At 44.4% G+C, this 19,129-nt stretch overlaps 1 protein-coding gene across 31 annotated transcripts in view; it reads left to right on the plus strand.

The window, feature by feature from the left end:
• The first annotated feature begins 7,978 nt into the window (after positions 1–7,978).
• The window catches only part of APBB2 (amyloid beta precursor protein binding family B member 2), a 381,357-nt gene continuing 370,206 nt past the window's right edge, over positions 7,979–19,129 (plus strand). For 10 of the 31 annotated variants that reach the window (XM_023638178.2, XM_070263906.1, XM_023638181.2 and 7 more), the window contains exon 1: positions 9,612–10,093. The gene's annotated coding sequence lies outside the window, so the exon portion shown is untranslated. Of the gene's footprint in view, positions 8,392–9,611; positions 10,094–19,129 lie in introns of those variants that run through there. The other 21 variants (XM_070263894.1, XM_070263901.1, XM_070263917.1 and 18 more) reach the window with 7 other exon arrangements.

Consider the following 19,129-nt stretch of genomic DNA (forward strand, 5'->3'; position numbering starts at 1 on the left):
TATTGTGAAATAGGAGCTAAAGCAGTCTTGATAAAGCAGGAGAAAGAAGAGAGACCTACCCTACCAGATATCAAGATACATTACAAAAGTAATGAAATTAAAATAGTGCAGTATTAGAACAGTAATAGAAATATCGATCAGTGAAAGGGAATAGAAAGCCTAGGAACAGATCAATGAGAACTTGGTATATGAATGAAGTGGCATTATAGACGTGAAGGACTGTTTGATACATTGCACTGGAACAGTTGGCTTTCTACTTGCAAAATTATATCTGTATCTCATACCATATTAGAAAACAAATTAAAGATTTGAATATAAAAACAAAATACATACACAAAACTTGAAGCCTATCAGAGTGTAATGGGAAAAACTATCTTCATGAAACCTATCAGAATATAGTTTTCCCCTATAGGGGAAAATATCTTTCTGACCTAGAGATAAAAAAGTCTTTCTTAATGAAGAATATTTTTTTCCCATCGTATTTTCATTCATGGAAAAACAATATTTATCAAAGTGTGTAGAACTGCTTTGAAAATCACAATATATGCAAAGAGAAACAGATATACCTCCTGTTTTACTTAGTGTTTCCTCTTCTTTTCCTAAGAAAAGTGTTCTCTAAAAAAACTCAAAGACAGGGCTGGCCCCATGGCCGAGTGGTTAAGTTCGCGCACTCCACTGCAGGAGGCCCAGTGTTTCGTTGGTTTGAATCCTGGGTGCGGACATGGCACTGCTCATCGAACCACGATGAGGCAGCGTCCCACATGCCACAACTAGAAGGACCCACAATGAAGAATATACAACTATGTACTGGGGGGCTTTGAGGGAAAAAAAAAAACCTCAAAGACACCAGGCAAAGTTTTTTCTAGTACATTTCTAATTTAGCTCTTTTCTTACAATAAATAACATGTGTATGATGATATTGTTCCTTATCTCCTCAATACTGTTATCTGATTCAACAATACAAAATTCGACATAATTTCAATAGAACTAAATGTTTTTCTCTCAGTGATAACTTTCTAGACAGGATTTGAACCCAGAACAAAAAGGTAAAAACTGGTAGAATATTTGCCTGCTCCGCGTTTCCTGTTTTTGGACTGTCCTATTCCTTCAGTTCTCGAGAATTCTTTTTGCAAGACCACTGCTAGTGCATGGTGGAAGAAAATAATTTATCATGTTTACTAATGCTGTAACTTTGATTTTTAACTTTTATAATCTCAGTGACACAATTATTACTTGCAAATTCATTGGCTTGGAAACTATTTTCATGAGAAATCATATCTCATTTCATTAAAATAAAGACAGAAAATTCATTCTCAAAGAAAACTCGTTTGTCTTCTAAGAACAGCATTTCAGAGATTCAAAGAAATTAGAGGAGGAAAAATCGATTAGAACTAATCTACCAGCTTGTCAGAAAGGATTGCTTTCTACAAAATATATTCCAGTTCTTTGTCCAGGTTAATTTTAAATGTCTCAAGGGATGGAGCACTTGTTATACCCTTTCAAAGTCTTTCCTTTTGTGTAATTCTTACCAAGAATCTTTTTTTCCTAATATCTAACCTCCATGTTTGGTATTAATTCTGCGCTATTACTTTTTTTTTTTCGGTGAGGGAGATTCGCCCTGAGCTAACATCTGTGCCAGTCTTTCCTCTACTTCGTATGTGGGACACCTCCACAGCATGGCTGATGAGTGGAGTAGTCTGCACCTGAGATCCAAACCCACAGACCCGGGCTGCAGAAGCGGAGTGTGCAGAACTATAACCACTAGGCCATAGGGCGGGCCCCATGTGTGCTATTATTTTGAATTACACTTCTTTTTTCTATACTAATGCCCCTTCCCCTCCCAAATTCAGTTTTTATACTCTCAGATATTTGGAAGAAGCTAGACTTCATTTAGCCTAATGACAGATGCTTACTTATAATAATCATCTCTTAAATTAAAGCTATCTTTAGGTCTTTTTTTCCATTTTCCCCTCTCTGTTGTCTCTCTCTGCCTCTCTCTTCCTTTCCTGCCTGCCTTCGTTCCTTCCTTCCTTTCTTCCTTCCCTCCCTCCCTCCTTTTTTCCTTCCTTCCTTTCTTTTTGCAGACCTTGTAATGAGACATTTAAAAGCCAAAGATACTTGGCAGAAGCAAGAAGAGAAGGAGATTATAAATTCTTTGCTTGATCGAGGAGACTATCAATTCCTTTGCAAATTAGCCATATATTTCTTGCCTATCTCTGGGAGGAGTGAAGCATTTTTCTCTTGTAAATGATTTCCAGTTCTTTTATAACCTCTTCTGTCTTTCAGCATTCTTCGTTTCAGATTCCCCCTTTCTATTTAATTTTGTTTATATGAATTTAAAATTGAGTCTTTTTCCGGTTGGATGGTATTATTTATGTTGTACCCGTCGAACATGAAGGTGATAGTTTCTTCCATTCACAAGATTTAAATTCTTGCCCTTATCTGTGCAGACGATTAATTGTGAGACACCATGCACACTGGTACTCTGGACTCAAATTTCTACTGGCTGAAGATAAGCAAAACAAGGATTTGGGGAGGGGTGAGGGGATATTATATAGCCAGGGAAGGAGATTGCCCTTGGCCTAAGAACATAAATGCTGGTGCCAGAGCCAGTTCAATAAAATGCCAGTGTCTGCAGTAACAACACTTGCTAACCTGGGATGAGGGCAGAGACACAGAGCGTGATGAACTTTATTGTGTGCTTTTGTGCTCATAAATTGAGTTCCCCTGAATTCCTGTATAGAGCTCATCCATTATCATTGTTCAAGAACCATGGAATAAGTGTTCATAAAATTTACTAAATATATTTTTAATAGTAAAAATTTACAGAGAAATTTAATTAGCTTTCTCCTCTTACCAGGAAGCTGTCAGGGCTTAAAAAAAAAACTAACTTGTGGTGGAACTCCCCAGAAAAAGGACCATGTACTGCCTTTCACGGAGTCATTACATCTCATTAGATAAGAGATTAAGCTCTGGAATGAGACTGCCTTGCTCACATTCTGCCTCTGCTTTTAATAGCTGTGTGACCCTGGGTAAGTAACTTAACTTCTCTGTACCTCAGTTTCCTCTGTTATAAAATGGTGATGCACCCTATCTGAGGAAAAATTGAGTTATAAATTGAGTTAATATTGTAAAGTGCTCGGTACAGTACCTTAATGAAAGCTAATTTCCCTTTTTTCTTTCCGTCATTCATTAAGCAGATATTTATCAAGTGTCTTCTACGTGATAAAGCTGGAAATGGGAGTTCACAGTGTAGCAGCAAAGAAGGAGACAACATCTAACTGTATGTATGAAGTGCTACTAAGACATAAGACAAACCCTGGAACCAAGGAGCGAGCAATTAACCTGTGCAGTAAATTCAAGGAAGACTCTTGGCCTTTGAAGAATGAGTATGATTTTGAATAGGGGACAAGGTGAAGGAAGCAGGAGTGGGTCAATGTGTAAAGCAGGGAGTACATTCCAGGCAAAGGAGCAGCATAAGGAAAGGCAGGAAAGCACGGAAGCACATGATGTTTGCCCACGAGTGATCAAGTATGGGTGAAGCTTCATAGGGTGGGGGAGGGGAGGAGGGGGTGAAACCCTCTTCCTATTTTTGGTGAGTCCCCTACGAATGAGTCTGGGTTGTAGGAGGGCCCCACCTTCCAGGAGGAAATCTGAAGGGAAGAAATATTCCCTCTCTCTGGCTTCTGGCTGCTAAGGTATGGACACGTGACCTTGGATATTTCTGCCCGTGACTTTGAATAGGAAGAAGGTGACCCTGAATGGCAAAGATTCAGGAATAGTGGCCACAGGAAGTGGCCAGTGGGGTGGTGCCATGGGTGACATACTGTGTCGTCCTCTAGTCTGTGTCATTTGCCACCAGCCTTCCATAGATCCTGACCCTTTTCTGAACCAATTCTCCATCTTCGCGTTGATGCAGTGGGCTATCTGACAACCCTCCTGTAGTTTTTTTTCTGGATAAGTTAACTAGAGAGGGTTCCTTTTGCTTGCAACCAAGTGTCTCAAACAATAGAGAATTTAATCTTTCTAGTCTGTTATCACTGTTTCTTAAATTTTCCTCGATGAATATCAAGTACTTCTGTAACAAAACACTTTTTATTTAAGGTAAAATCAAACGTAAATGGGAAATACAAAAACTTTTTGAAAGTAAAAAATTCATTTAAAAATTAAAAAAAAAGACCCACAAAGAGAGAGAAGGATAAAATGGTTTATTAATCATAATAGTCATAACTTTCAGATAATATATATTGAATGCTTATCAATCAGCCAAGCACATTATGATGAACTTTATGTGCCTTCTTTCATTATATACTTTCGATAACACTAAGTTGTACATTCTATGATTATCAATATTTTCAGATGAGGAAACTGAGGTTGGGAGAGGGTAAGTCACTTTCCCAAAACCACCAGTGGGATTGTGGCACAGCCAGGATTTAAACCTGGCTAGCCGGAATACAGCATCTACGTTCTTAAATCTGTAGCATCAGAGAGGAGCTGGTCACCACCTTTCCCTAGGGGAGTTGACTAAGCTTTTATAGAAGAGGTAATATCCGAACTGGGACTTAAAGAATAAGTAGGATTTTCCCAGGTAAAAAAAGATGTGAAGGGGTCAGTTCGGCCTGAGAAGGGTGTGTGCAAGGGTAAAGACATGAAAAGCCATTACCTGTTCCAGCAATGCCTCATGGAGCATTGGTTGCTGGTGCCGGGGGTGTAGTCGGGGTGGGGAGGGGTGGCATAGGGAGAGTTCTGAGCTGGGGGAAGGGAGGCTGGTAGTAGAGGAGTCCAAATGCAGGTTTGAAATGGAATGGGGGGTTGCTCATTGAGTCCTTAGGTTTAGTGGTTTCTATCCTTAAGGAACTGAAGTCATCAGTGGTTTCAAAGGAGGGGAGTGACATCATCAGCATCTTTTTTAAGAAAGATCACTCTGGCAGCAGCATGGAGGAAGGGCTTGGAGTGGGAGCAATGAGAATCACCAAGGTCAGTTAGCAGGAAGCTGAAGTAGTGTATGAGAAGCCAATGAGGACAGTGGAAGTGGGGACAGAGAGGAAGGCCCCATTTTGAGAGGCATCCCTGAGGTGGGAGCACCAGCTTGATGACTAATTTGATGTGGGTGGTTGAGGAGGAAGGAAGACTTGAAGATGACTGAGATTTCTAGTTTGGAAACCTTAGTAATTAGTGATGTCATTACCTGAAATAGGAATGGAAGGAAGGAAATCTATGTGAGGCCTCCCAGAAGTTTTACATGTGTTATTTCATTTAATCCTAAACAAACTCATGATGAAAAGATTAAGATGCCCATTTTACAGATAAGAAAATTGAGGTTCAGTGAGGTTAAGTAACTTTCCCAAGGTCACACAGTTGGTAAATAAAAGAACTGGGATGTGAAATAAGGTCTTCCTCCAAAGCCCGTGTCTTTCCATGATAGTATTCTACCCTCTGATAATAATTTTAGTTTGGAAAAAAGGACTGAAGCTGAGGGGAAAGGCAGAGCTAGAAACACGGCCCTCTCAGAGGAGGAGTGGCGCAGAGTGAAGAGATTAAAGCTTTACACTATGGGGATAAAGGACTGGAGCTGTGCTGTCCAGTAAGATTTTCTGCAGTGATGGCAATGTTTTATCCTTGCCCTGTTCTATACTGCAGCCATTAACCCATGTGGCTATTGAGCACTTTAAATGTGGCTAATATGACTGAAGAACTGAAATATTAATTAATTAATTTAAAATTAAATAACCATATGTGGCTATAATGACTACCATACTAGATAGTTTAGGACTAGAGGAACCAGCCAGACACAGAGAGGGTCCATCAGAGGGAAGGCCTTGCTGGTAGCCCCCAAAATCTCTGGGTATTTGACCATCTGCCTCATATCTGTGGGTAAGATTGCTTGTCAGTTTGAGAACCACAATTCATTAGTTAGGAAGAGGTTCTTTCCTAGTGTGGACAACAAAGTTACTATACCAAGTTTTATCTTTGGAAGGAGAGTAAATGCAATACTCCACTTCTTTTCCTGGATGAGACATAAATCACAATCACTTTCTCTGTATTTCCATTTTTCTGTATTGAATACTTATATTCCTTATTACTATATTAATTTTACTTACTGCCAACAACCTCTCTCAGCTATTATAGAGCGTTATTTAAAAGCTCAAGCTCCAGGCAAGGTGCCTGGGTTCAAATTCCTGTTCTGCCTCTGAATGTGTTGTACCTTGAGTTAGTTTCTTCACACTCTGAAACTTCACTTTCACTACCTGTAAAATAGGGGTCACAACAGCACCTCACCCATAGGGTAGTTGTGAGGATTAAGTAACCTATGTAAGATGCTTAGCCAGTATCTGGCACACACTAACCACTCAGGAAAGGTTAACTATTCTGTAACTAGTACCTTGTGATAAGTTTGTATTTTGCACCTCTGTGTTTTGACATTTACTCAGCTCGAGTTTTGCATAAGTAGAAGGTATTCTCCAGATCTCTAAATGTCAGAATATTTCAAAAAGAAATACACGTTCATCGAGATAAAAGGTAGACACGGTTCCGAAAAATGATCTTATTTCAGGCATGAGTTTTGTAGTTATTTTTGTATTTTCACTTTGATTTCCATTTTGTTAAAGTAATTTAAGTCAGTACAGAGGAATTATAACCTTGATATTTTGTTGCGATCAGTAAAATTCCCCTGGTTTAACCTCAAACAGTTCATACACCATATGATCAAGCAAGAATACTAGAGACTCTAAACGTTGATACTAAAGATTTCTTGATGTCTCTAACTTCTGAAGAATTTCATACCACTTTAACTGAAATATTTAATGGCTAATCTCTGGTTACCTTAGCAGTGGTTGGATAGGTTGCATAGTAGTTGGGTAGATCAAGGACTATTTAAAGACTAATGGACCTCAGAAGTAGGAACAAGTAATAGGATCCCTTTTGTTGCCACCGATTTTGTGCTTTGTAACCTTTGGATTGAAAAAAACAGCATTCTAATCTATAGTATGGCATTCTGTATAATGTTTGTGCAAAACACAAAATTTTTTTTCATTAGATTGGGGTGTCAAGAAATCTGTGTTCAAGTGCTAGCGCTGCCATCGATTTATCTGTTAAGTAAGGAAAAGTCATTTACCTCCCAGCCACAAAGAAGTAAATGTCTTCTATACATAAGAGTTGATCCAGACTTGATTCTAGAACGATCTCCTAAGTATCCTTCTAACTAAAATTCCTTAAATCTGCCTTTTCTTTTTCCCTTTGGCCTTAAAGGATTTACAGGGTTCATTTTACGTCTATGCTTTTATAAATATGCACTTGGAATATTTTCCTTCCTTGGGAAACAATTCATGGGTGAGTCAGCATGAAGGAAAAAAACGCACTCACAACAGATATCAAAATTGCATGAGGTGGTGAAACGAGAAATGATTTTCCTTGTAAACGGAAATGATGAGGTATGGAGAAACCAATTACTTATTTATAAAACGAGCGTGCGGTGGCAGGCTTTATGTACCAGAGTAACGTGCTGTTACATATTTAGCGAGACGGACAGGGTATGAGAGAGTCCTCTCCATTCGCCCTTAAAACTGCAATTACTATAGACGTTCCTTTCAGGGAGGGAGGAAGAAACTGTGGCGAGGTGGACAAGGAAGGAAGGAAGCAAGCAAAGGACAGTTAAAAGTGTCTCGCCCACCCCCTCCACTCCCCCCAACCCGCTGTCGTCCTCTCTGGAAATACACAATTAGGGAATTTCCTCCCGCAGCCACGGAACACTCGGAGGCCCCTTCCACGTCACTATTAGGGCAGCCAGGGATTTTGCTTTCCCAGGACTGACTTCCGACTCCTCCTGCGGGTCCCTTGTGGGACGCCAAACGTCGCCGTTCGCCCCAGGCGAAGTCAGGCGGCTCGGCGGCCGGACCCGTTTCCGGAAGGCTGATTGCATCAGGTGTGGAGCAGGGCGCCTCCTCGGCCCAACCTGGCCGCCACTGCGCCTGCGCGCGTCGCCCCGCCCCGCTGCCGAGGACTCCACTGCGGGTTTTCCTCCCGGTCGGGAGGAGACCCAGCCGGGAGTGGCGGGTGCCTTTTACCGACCCGGGACCCCCGAGAGAGAGGGCGGCTGGGAGGGACTCCAGGGGAGCAGCGGGGAGCTGTATTCCCTCTTTCCGAGGGAATAGAGTCCTGCGGAAAGAAGACGTGCTTGGAAGGCTGGAGGCCGGTCCCGCGTCTGCCACTGACGGGCGGGGTGGTCTTGGGTTAATTTCCTCGGCTCTCGGGGCCTGGGAGACGTAGACTAGAACTAGAAGGCCTTCCAGTTCAGGGTCTGCATTTTCCCAAAGTGGGTTAAACAGCCTCCGACCGTCCATCGTCCATGGGCTCGATAAGCGGATCTTGGGGGACAGAGACTCAGCCCCAAGGGTGAGCACTTTCATAGATTTATAGGGATTTCTCAGTGGCAGTATTGTTTATCTGTTGCAGGAAGGAGCGGCATGATTGTTGGCCTCCAGTTGGGTCTGAGGGAAATTGTTCATGGGAGAGGTTTTAGGGGTACAAACGCCAGAAGCCCCTCTTCCACGAGGCAGCTTCCCCCCCACCACTCATTCCTTCCGACCCCACTCGGTGTCTGCGTCAGGGTCCCGTTATACGCTCTTTTATTCACACCTACTAGATTTTCCTCCCAGCACTCTCCATGCTGGAAATGATATCGAGTGATTAATTTGATGGATGTCTGTCCACCTTGCTGTGCTGTCAGCTCTATGAAGGCCGGGGTCTTTTTATTCACTGCTGTCCCCAGGCCGACTGTGAGACCTTTTGTATCCTCAGTAAATTCATGTTTGAAGGAATAAAGTAACGGCCTCTCCAAACGCATGGAGTCCTCACATGAAGAATAAGGACTAGCCGGGCGTGAGTTTGTTATCTGAGGAAAGAGTGCATTCTGCAGGTTTGAGGAAGAGGATGAGTGAGGCGGAGCCAGCACTTGGTAGTTACTGTTAATTTACTTTTAGCATAATCAAGGTTGTGTGTATGTGTAGAGTGGTGGATCTCAAAGTGTGGTCCTCAGACTAGCAGCACCAGCATCCCCTGGGAACTTGTTAGATATACAGATGCCTGGCCCCCTCCACAGACCTACCCATTCAGAGACTCTGGGATTGGGACCCAGCAATCTGCGTTTCCGTAAATCCTCCAGGAGATTCTGATGCAGGTTCAAGTCTGACGACCACTGCGCTGGTGAAGAGCAACCCTGGGGATGTCATTCACAGTGTCTGGGGCAGAGCACTGATAACCACTTACTGAGTATCCATTCTTACCAGGACCTTGCTTGTCTGCTTACAATTCGAGTTACAGGTAATATTCTTGGGGGTGAAAAGGAAATTTCCCCTCCTGCAGGTATGTTTCTCCCCTGAAGTGATCTTGCTGTGATTGCACATCAAGGAGTGGCGTGTGTGTGTGTGTGTGTGCACCATATGCTTGGGGTTCTGCATAAGGAGACAGAAGGAAAGAGGACTCGCCTACGAGTTGCAGCTGGGTGGGTGTGGGCAGCTCTCATCTGGGGACATTTTCCCATCATAAGGGAATGCAGACACGTGGGAGAAAAGACCAGCCAGGGATAAGGTTACCCAACTGCCTTTTGGTGCAGAGAGACGCCAGGCCACACGGAGGGGATACCGGGCTGCACCGCGACTCTCCGCCGTTGGGTCTCGACACACTGGCCCCCATTGCCTCCCTGCCATCTTCCCAGACGATAGGGGGGCCCGTGAGTCCAAGAGGCCCCACAGCCTCTGCCTGCAGGTGTCGCACTAGGAGCGCTGCCCGCCCCCTCCTCGCCGGCCCCCGCCCCCGGCCCCGCCTTTCCCGCGTTCGGCCCCCGCCCCGCCAGGCCCCTCCAGCCTCTCCTTGCGCAGCCGCCGCCAAAGCCTGGAGAAGTGGAATCTCGCCGGCGCCGTTCCCTAGCGGGACTCGCGGAGCGGCACTGGGCATGCTCAGTCGCCGGATCCCGTCCTGAGCTCAAGTAGGAAGCTCGTGCGCTGCACCCGCAGCTGATCCGGGCGCTCCGGGGAGGGCGAGACTGGAGCAGAGCTGCCGGGCGCCGGAGCCGAGGCGAGCGCCGCGCGCACCGCCGGTGAGCCTCGCTTTCTTCCTTGCTGTTACCCTGGACCGCGGGGCGGCCAGGGAGTGCTGGCGAGAGATCCGGGCAGCGGCAGGGGCAGCGGCGTGCGGCGGGTGGCTGCGCGTAGCCCCGGCGGCTGCCCCTCTCCTCCTGGCCCCGAGGGCTGCGCGGCCACTGCCGCCCGCCCAGCCGCAGCCACAGCTGCAGCAGCTGCCGCCGCATCTGCAGCAGGCGTCCGCTGCGGAGTCCCGTGCGCCCCGCGCCCGCGCCGCAGGGCCGGGTGGCACGGCGACTGCGGGCTCACTCCTTGACTTCCATCCCTCCTGCTTCCCGGCGCGCTCTTTCCCTCGGCAGCCCGGGCTTGGCAGGGCCTGGGGCGGGGGAGACAGGGTTGGAGGGGGTGCGCCCGGGTAGGGGCTGCGGAGGGGAAAAGTGAGGGTGGGCGCCGGCGAGGAAGAGCGCACACCCCCTTTCCCTGGCACCGGCCTCGGCTGTGCGGCTGGGCTTTCCCTCCCCGGGCGGCGGCGCGCTCCTGCCGCGGAGTTGGAGACCCGGCTGTCTTCTCCGCGGTTCCGAGACTAGCCGCTTCGAGATCAAAGGGGGAAAAGTTCATTTTCCCCCTCGGAGGCAGAAAGAGCGTTTTAACTAGAAAATGGCTGTGCGAAGGGGACCTAATCACGGAAGCTGGCCACTGGGTTCTGAAAGCCCCTCTACTCCCCGCCGGGCAGAAGAGAGGGTTGAACGCTAGAAATGACATTTGTGCGATGAAAACATTGCTGGACCGAGGGAGGGTGCCGAGTCCCATAGAAACAATGAAAGATGGTTTCGACGTTGGTGAAGAGATCTGGAACCGAGGGGTCAGAGGCCCAGGGCCCAGGGAACGTAGAACTTGAAGTAGAAAAAAAATAAATTGGAGAAATCAGATTTAGAGTTGTGGCCGTTTGGTAGTCAAGTTCTGCGCAGTTTAGAGCTACGACTGTCTCAAACGTTTTTGGGTGGATCGAGTGGTTGGGGAGGGTCAAAATTGAGAGCAGATAGGGTCAGTGTCGGAGGCTCCGACAGGACCGGGCTCTCAGAGGGCACAGTCTTATCTAAAAAGTGCCTCAGTCACTGACTTTCCGCGCATGATGACTTAGGTGAGATACCTAAAGGATTATCATAAAATGATGCCAGCAGTGGTGTTTGAATTTCAAGAACCGAGGAAACTTTGTGAGGTTGGCATTGGTTTGTCATTTAATATTCCACCAATTTAAAAAACAGTGGCATCCTGATCTGTCGCTTTGGATTTGTGTCTCTTAAATCTTTTGTTTTCTTATCGTAGGTTGATATTCCAAATCTTGTCCTCCCAATGGCCATGATAATTAAAGAAAATCTGAATTTGTCTTGCTGGCCTTTCAGGAACAGACAGAATCCTTGAAGGGGGATTTCTTTATGAATTAGGTAGCGGCTTTGTTGTGTTTTCAGTTTTTAGCTTGAAGGCAATATTTGTTCAACAATTGTCTATTGGAACTTGCAGAGTCCTAGAAATGGCACTGTTTTGGAAGGAAGACATTTGTCAGGAGGATGGGGAGCCTCCAGGTTGGGGAAAATGCTGGGAGAACACAGGTGGCAGCAGAGTACAGTGGGCTGGTAGATCAGAGAGGGAAGAACAGATGCAAGATTTCTATTGCTGTCCTTTTGTCATCAGCTTACTACATGACCTCGAAAAATCGCTCAGAGCCTTCATAAACTGGGGTTGGTCTAGATGTTTTTTCAGAGCCTTTGGGAAAAGACTCTAAAGTTGAGACCATTTTCCAGGGAAGGTGTCTATGTCTTATACTTTGATTCTCTTTTAAAGATACTTTTAATTAAATAATTTACCTCCACGGAGCCAGCAGGATTCTGCTTTCTGAAACTTTTTTAAAGTGGTGGTGGAAAAACTTGACGATCCTAAGTGTAAAAGACTGGGAATTTACATTTAACTGGAGTGCTATGAACACTGACTACAGAATTTTTTAGGAAAAGACTGAACATCGAAAGAATCCATGTGTACAAAGACAAAATATTTTAAAACTGTTACTCTTTTTATGTCATGTTTCAACTTTTTGATGATTGTTTTCTTTTCCTGCCACCAGAGAAACAACAACAAACACTGAATTTTCTTTCTGTTACAGCAGGAATTAATACCTAAAGTCTTGCCATAATATTAGAATAGTGTTATGTTGATTACCCTGATTTCTGGATATCTAAATTTATCTTTCAAGAAAAATGGAATGTTGTCTATCTATACCTTTTTCAGTTACGCGTTTAAAATAGGCAATACCTTGATGATGTAACACCTTGAGTTTTCCAGGGGTGGTGTTAGTGCCATGGAGTCATTTCCACCTCATAGCAAGCCTGTGTCCAGCAGAGCGGAACCCTGCCTGGTCTTCTTGCATTGTTTTCTCATCTTCTGGCACTATATCAGACAATGCTCCGCTATAATTCATAGGGTTTTCATGGCCAATTCTTTTTGGAAGTGGGTGGCCAGGTCCTTCTTCCTGGTCTGTCTTAGTCTGGAAGCTTCACTGAAACCTGTCCACCGTGGGTGACCCTGCTGGTATTTGAAATGCCAGTGGCGTAGCTTTCAGCATCACAGCAACAACATGCAGCCACCACAGTATGACAACCAACAGATGGGTGGTGTGGTTCCCTGACCAGGAAACAAACCCAGGCCGCGGTGGTACACGGAGTCTTACCACTAGACCACCAGGGCTGGCTTCCAGGGGTGTAGGACAGAATTTTAGGAAAGTATTGTAAGACGGTATTACTAGTTAAGTGGATGATACTTATTTTCCTACCCAGGTTAAGGAAACTAGCATTTCTTCGATACTTACTATGTGTCAAGCCTGGTATTAAGCTCCTTACATGTATTATCTTATATGTCAGCATCTTTGACATATAAATATCAGCTTCCTAAGAAAACCCCTCTGAGAAAGTGGACAGTCCTTTGATTGCATAGCAATAGAACTTGAGAGTTTTATCTCATGAGAATATCTTCAACTGGTTTAATTATTATTCAATAAGCATTCTCTTGTAAAACATATTTGATTTGCTGTTTAGAATTAGATATGGTTGGAAGAGCACGAATGTTTTTAAGAAGCTTCCGTCCAGATTTAAAAACTGCTTTGCGTTTATTCATTTTCAACAATGTTGTACTACCAACAAATAAACTTAAAAAGAAAGATAAACTCAGATTACCATTTTAATTTTAATGTATTGTTAGTGCATATTCTGCATGTTGATATGTGTTAATAGCGATTCTCTCAGTTGAAATGAAAGACCACCAACGAGGGACTCCTAAGAATTGCCTTCTGGGCTGGGCTTGTCTGCTACGTTAATTTACTGTGTAACCTTGGGAAAGTCAGTTCACTTCTCTGGGCCTTAGTTTTCCCATCTGTAAAATGAGGGAGTTGCAGTAGAATGCATCCTTTGGGTGTCTCGATTGGGTCTTTCTTGTCCCATTCCGGGGGTCTGTCATGCAGCCATTTGAGGAGGGGGACTTCATTTAGAGCACTTAGATGAAGCTGATTTTGTGTTTCACTAAGTCTAGCCTGTCCTGCTTTGTCGAATTTTTTGGCGGATTCCTACCTCCCTTTAGTTTTTATTTGTCAAAGAATGGTTGTCATAAAATTAGCTCTTTGTGGCCCTGCCAAGTCTAGGTAGGAGATAAGAAAATGATCAGGTTTGCGTAAAGCACATTAGACATTTGAAACCATCTGCTGATGTCACATAGCATCTTCTGAGGGGAGACGCTGCTCTTGAGCAGACAGGCAGTCTGAGAAAGGAGTCTCCACCAGGGCTGCAGAGGTGGTGTTCCGTGCCTTGGTTGCTGGTGGCCACCTGCGTGAGTTTTGGCAAGCCTTTCCCATGTCCCTGTCCTCTCTCTTCAGCCCTTGATCAGAAATGCAGCCTCTGGTCTCTGGAATAAAATTATCATTTCATGTTAACACCATCGCTGTACTGGGCAGGTGCCCTTGGTCAGCCGCTGTAGTAGCAGGAGTGACGGCCGTTGAAAGGTGCCTCCTCATCGTTGGCAAGATCATGACCTTTTTTTTTTTGGCAAGCTATGATGATGGGGCAGAGAGCAAAGGAAAGCGATCCCTTTTGGTGTTTTTAGTGCACTTTGCTTTCAAGATGCTCACAAAACTTGGCCTCATTAACCTTTAAGTGACACAGGTGAGGAGAAGCCCGAGTTGTTATCTGTATTTAAATAATTGATAACAAATGGACTGTGAGTCTGTGCTTGTGTTCATCACCAGGGCTCCAGGGCTGTTGGGCCTCTGCTAGGCGTGGGCAGTAACTCCAAAGCTGAGATGAGAGCTGTAAGAGAGGAAGGGAGGGCATAGAGGGGAGAAAGTCAAGTCATCACGACTTGACGAGAGGTAAGAAGCCTGCATGGGTTTAAAGGTATTAGAGGCCTTTGGGTGCAGACGTACGTGAGTGAAACAGTCGCTTTCTACAGAATCTCATTCCCATAATATGTGAAGCTTACCTGTCTTCCAAGCATTGAACAAATGCTAGGACAGGCATTACTGTTATAATCAGGAAAAAAGTCCCAAGGTATAATCTGTTGGTATATAAAATATCCAGATTCATGTGGACAAAGATGAGAAGAGAACATGGAAAAAAATAAATAGTATGGAATTATGGATTAATGTTTTTCTTTACTGTTTGTTAATGATTCGATGGTGGATATAAATAAAGTGAACCATTATGTCCTTTGCCTCTTGTGGAAATCTTGTCTGCTAGGTGACAGCTGAGGTTTCTGAAGGGTGCCTCCACTGGAAATCATGCTTCATGGGTGCTTAGAGCCTGAGGAACAGTGTTTTGCTTTTTTCCTTTTACAGTTGACTAAAAAGATTGCCGTTTGGAACTGAGCTGGGAGACGTGTGTGCTTAGGGGGCCGAGGTCGGGGAGAGAGCTCCAGAGAGTGGAGGGAGAGGCCGTCGTGGAAGAAGGAAGGTGTGACATTACAGGTGGTGTGGAATGTATCATTTACACACTCGCTGCCCCATGAACCAGAGCGTTTCCACACAATTTCAAAGTAACCGAGTGTCTACTACTTAGATCCAAAGCACAGTGCTAGACCTGCAGGCCACTGTTTATTGGTGATATTTTTGCTGCCTTTATTCACTACATCATCATCATCATCACTTTGATATTTCCTAAGTGTGTTCAAGTTAGAAGATGTGTCCTCTTCTCTGAGATTATACCCCTCCAAGGTGGGATAAGATTTCTTTTATGAATTGATGAGAATATTTTTATTTGGCAGCTTAATAGTCCATGAAATTGATAAGTCTGGGAATCCAGCCATGGGATGTAGAGAGCCCTGCCCTCAGGATCCAGCTGAATGATGGCAGCCAGGCCACACTGGAGCTTGTGGGTGGGCTGATGGGGCCTCTGGGCCTGCCGGGAATGGAGAGTCACTGGTACAGACCCAAGGTCCTGGGAGCGGGGAAGAAGCTAATTTTGGAAGTGCTCTGGGAAACAGCAAGTATTTTTGAATTATAGCCTAAGAATGACAAGGAAAGTGCCAAGATGAAAGATGAGGGTCTGAGAGAGCAGAAAGGACAAGTGATCAAAATGTGAATTTTAGCTGGCAAGACCTCAAAGTGACAGGTCTTAGTGTTTGTTTCTTTGTGTGCAGGCCTCTTTCTGCCCAGACAGCACACTTTAGCAATTTGGGGTTGGTGATTTTAGGAAATGCTAATGGAGTTGAAGTCATAGAACCAAGAATTGTGTAATAGCCAGCTCGGTTTGGACGGCTGCAGTATCACACCCTCTAGGGCGAGCCTTGATGAATCACTAGAGGAAACTTAAGAAGAATTTGCTCGTGGAATTGATATTATTCACCTTTGGTTTTAGTTGCTGTTGGGGGTTTGGAGGAGAGTAAAAAAAAAAGACTAAATTGTTTCTGAGTTTTAAGTAGTAGGTTAAGAAAATAAATAATGTATTTTCAGATAATACTTTAAAAATCTGTGCTTAGTAATATTTGGATCTCACTGGTTGTAATAATAATGTATTATAATGTTATTGGAGTGGAGCTTTTCCTTTGTGCTGAGAGCTTCATAGCTGTTACCCTATTTCGTTCTTACCAAACACTGTGGTGCTGTCCCCATTTCAGAGAGAGGGAAACTGAGGTCCTTTTCACTGAAGGCTGCGCAGTGAACAGTGACGCTTGCCTTGGAACTGTAGTCAGCACGGAGGAGTCCATGGGTTGCTGAGGAGCTGACAGGATGAAGAAATGACATTTATTAATTGGGGGCCAACTCTGTTCCTGGTGCTATACAGGAAACATTTCATTGAGTCTTTTGGGGTACCTCCTTATTTCCCCTTTTGTAGATGAGGAAAGTAGGGCTCAGAAAAGTTTAAGGACTTGCCCAGGCCCTAAACAAAGCCCATGTTCTTCTTTGCACCACACCATGAAACCTTCCTAAATTCAGCATTTGGGGAAAAGGTGAAAATTTCACCTTTCATCCATTTTCCAAATGGACGTTAACCTAAATGCGTATTTTGTGGTGGAATGGTTTCCTCCCAATTATGGCCCCAATGTGCATTTCTTTGATCCAAACACAAATTGAGTTGTAGGAAAATCCAAATATAATTTCTAAATATGTCTGAAACTAGGGATTGCTGTGTTGACTCTCTCTGGGCAGATTCTAGTCTAGAATGTTTCTTTTGTAAGTAAAATACACGGCATTCTGATTTCTTGTCACGTGCCGATCAGGAGGCAATGTTGGGATGACAGAGGCTTCTAACGACTGGGAAAAGGACAGGTGAGGATTTCAGGGCTTCTCCAGCAGCCCTGTGGCTGACTTGAGACTCCTGGCTGCTAGAGTGGTGGGTCTGGAGAGAGGTCCCCAGCACCCTGGATGATGGTGCCTCTCCCTGGGAGCATCCTGCATGCTCCTGGGTGCTGGCTCTGTAATTACCTTCAGATCTTCATTTAGTTTCCCAAGAAGACTTTTGTCTTGGTCAAGAGAGTCCGTGGACTTGCCACATGGAGTATCCTGATTTGCTGGTAGTACTGTTTCTCAGTGGAAGTGTATAAATTAGAATTTCCTTAGCATGAGTTAGGTTTCTCAAATCAATTCATTCGTGAGTGAACTAATACATCTGAAATGTCTGAACGTAACTGAGGCATGGTGGACTCACAGTGAACTCGGGTGTATAGATACTTCGGGAAGCACTGACTCAACCTCACATACTTCTAATGATCTGATCAGAACCTCTTAATAAGAACCAAGTTTTATTCATTTATACCTTTTCCGGATCCCTGATGAAAGCCGACATGCATTCATTTTGTGACACCCAGAAACCTCAGCTGCATTTGTTCTTGCCCTTGTTCACCAAATGTTTATTGAGCATATACTTTGTGCCAAGCCCTGTGTGAAGTTCTGGAAGACAGAGAGCAATGTACCAGAGTGTCGGTTATAAGGGGTTGCCGTGGAGGCACGTGTGTGAGGTTCTGAGAGAGGGGAGCAAGGGAGGACTGTCCGCACTCTGCTGGAGTACGGAGGCTTCACAGGATAGGAGCTGTGGCAGGGGACTCCTTGTGTAAACCCCTACTACAGAGAACCCCTCAGCCGTCTCTTTTTTCGTTTGTTCTTCACTCAAATAGAACTGTTGTAGCCTGTTTCTTCTACCCAACACCTAGGATTTGCCACCCCTTCCATAAGGGACCTACAGATATGGCCTTTCAACCCTCTGTCGCAGTGGTTCTCAAGAGGAGCAGTTTTGCCCTCCAGGGAACATTTAGCAATATCTGGAGACATTTTTGGTTGTCTTGACCGTGGAAGGAATGCTCTTGGCATCTGGTGTGGAGGATGCTGATAAACATCTTACAGCGTAGGCACAGGACAGCCCTCTGGGTAGGTAGTAGGGATTTGGTGCTTAAGAACCAAACTCTTAGATTCCATACTGCTCTGCAATTTAACAGCCATATGACTGCAGACAACAGAGTTATGCTTGGACCGCAGAATTCATGGTGCTTCAGGTTCCTCATCTGTAAATAGGCATACCAGTGGTACCTATATAATATGGTTGTTATGAGGATGTCAGGAGTTAATATATGATAGATGAACAATACTTGGCATGGAGTAAGATCTTAACTGTTATCATTATTTCAAATTTTAAGCAAAAACTTTAACTTTTGACTCTAAAGACCTTGGCGTTTGGAGAATCCAGGGCAGCTGAGTTTGTGGGACCACCTCTCAGTATGCTTTGGTGGAAGAATTTGCCCTTGATTTTGTTTCTCTGGTTCTCTTTAGTCCATGGGTTTTATTTTCCAGTTTCTACCTCCTGATTCTAGGACTGTCCATAGCTTTGCCTTTCATCCTATTTTTCCCAGGGACCCATATTTATACCCTTAATGAACCTTCCCCTAGAGGACTGAGAAATATATTTATGATTTTCCTTGGCTCTGGCTATTTTGGGAATGGTGAGAAAATGGGAAGCAGGTCAGGGGAGATATTGCCTCACTTCCTGATTGTCACAGTTCCCTTCTCTCTCAAATTCTGTGCAGGATTGAGAGGCAGGTGGTAGTGCCTGCTTTGTAACTCTTCCCTCCACGCCCACCAGTTCTACCCCCAAGTTAGGTGCCTGCTCTTTCCAAAATACCCTGCAATTGGGTCACATTATGTGCCTGCTTGAAATCATTTCTAAAAATCAAAGCAAAGACGTAGACTGTCAGAAGGATTTGAAATGTCTCTGTCCTCTACTTTGAGGCTTTGCAGAATTGTTCTGAAAACAAAAGAAAGCAAATTTATCTCAATTTTGTCGCAGTCTCTCTTGGCCTAGAACTGTGTCTTACTTTCACTTGCAAAAGTGCTCAAACCATGGTCCTTTCTGACTTTCCGCAGGAAGATGAACTCACAGACTTTACTCAACAGATCAAGTTTACCGTTGAATGTTCATAACATAATTGACTTGACGCTTTTTATTCAGTGTGTTGAATGATATCAACAGACTAGAGAAAAATTAAAAAGTTTAGTTGTTAAAAGCTTTCTAATTCCTTCCCCCTGACAT

Source organism: Equus caballus, chromosome 3 (assembly GCF_041296265.1).
Source record: "Equus caballus isolate H_3958 breed thoroughbred chromosome 3, TB-T2T, whole genome shotgun sequence".
Classification (NCBI taxonomy): domain Eukaryota; kingdom Metazoa; phylum Chordata; class Mammalia; order Perissodactyla; family Equidae; genus Equus; species Equus caballus.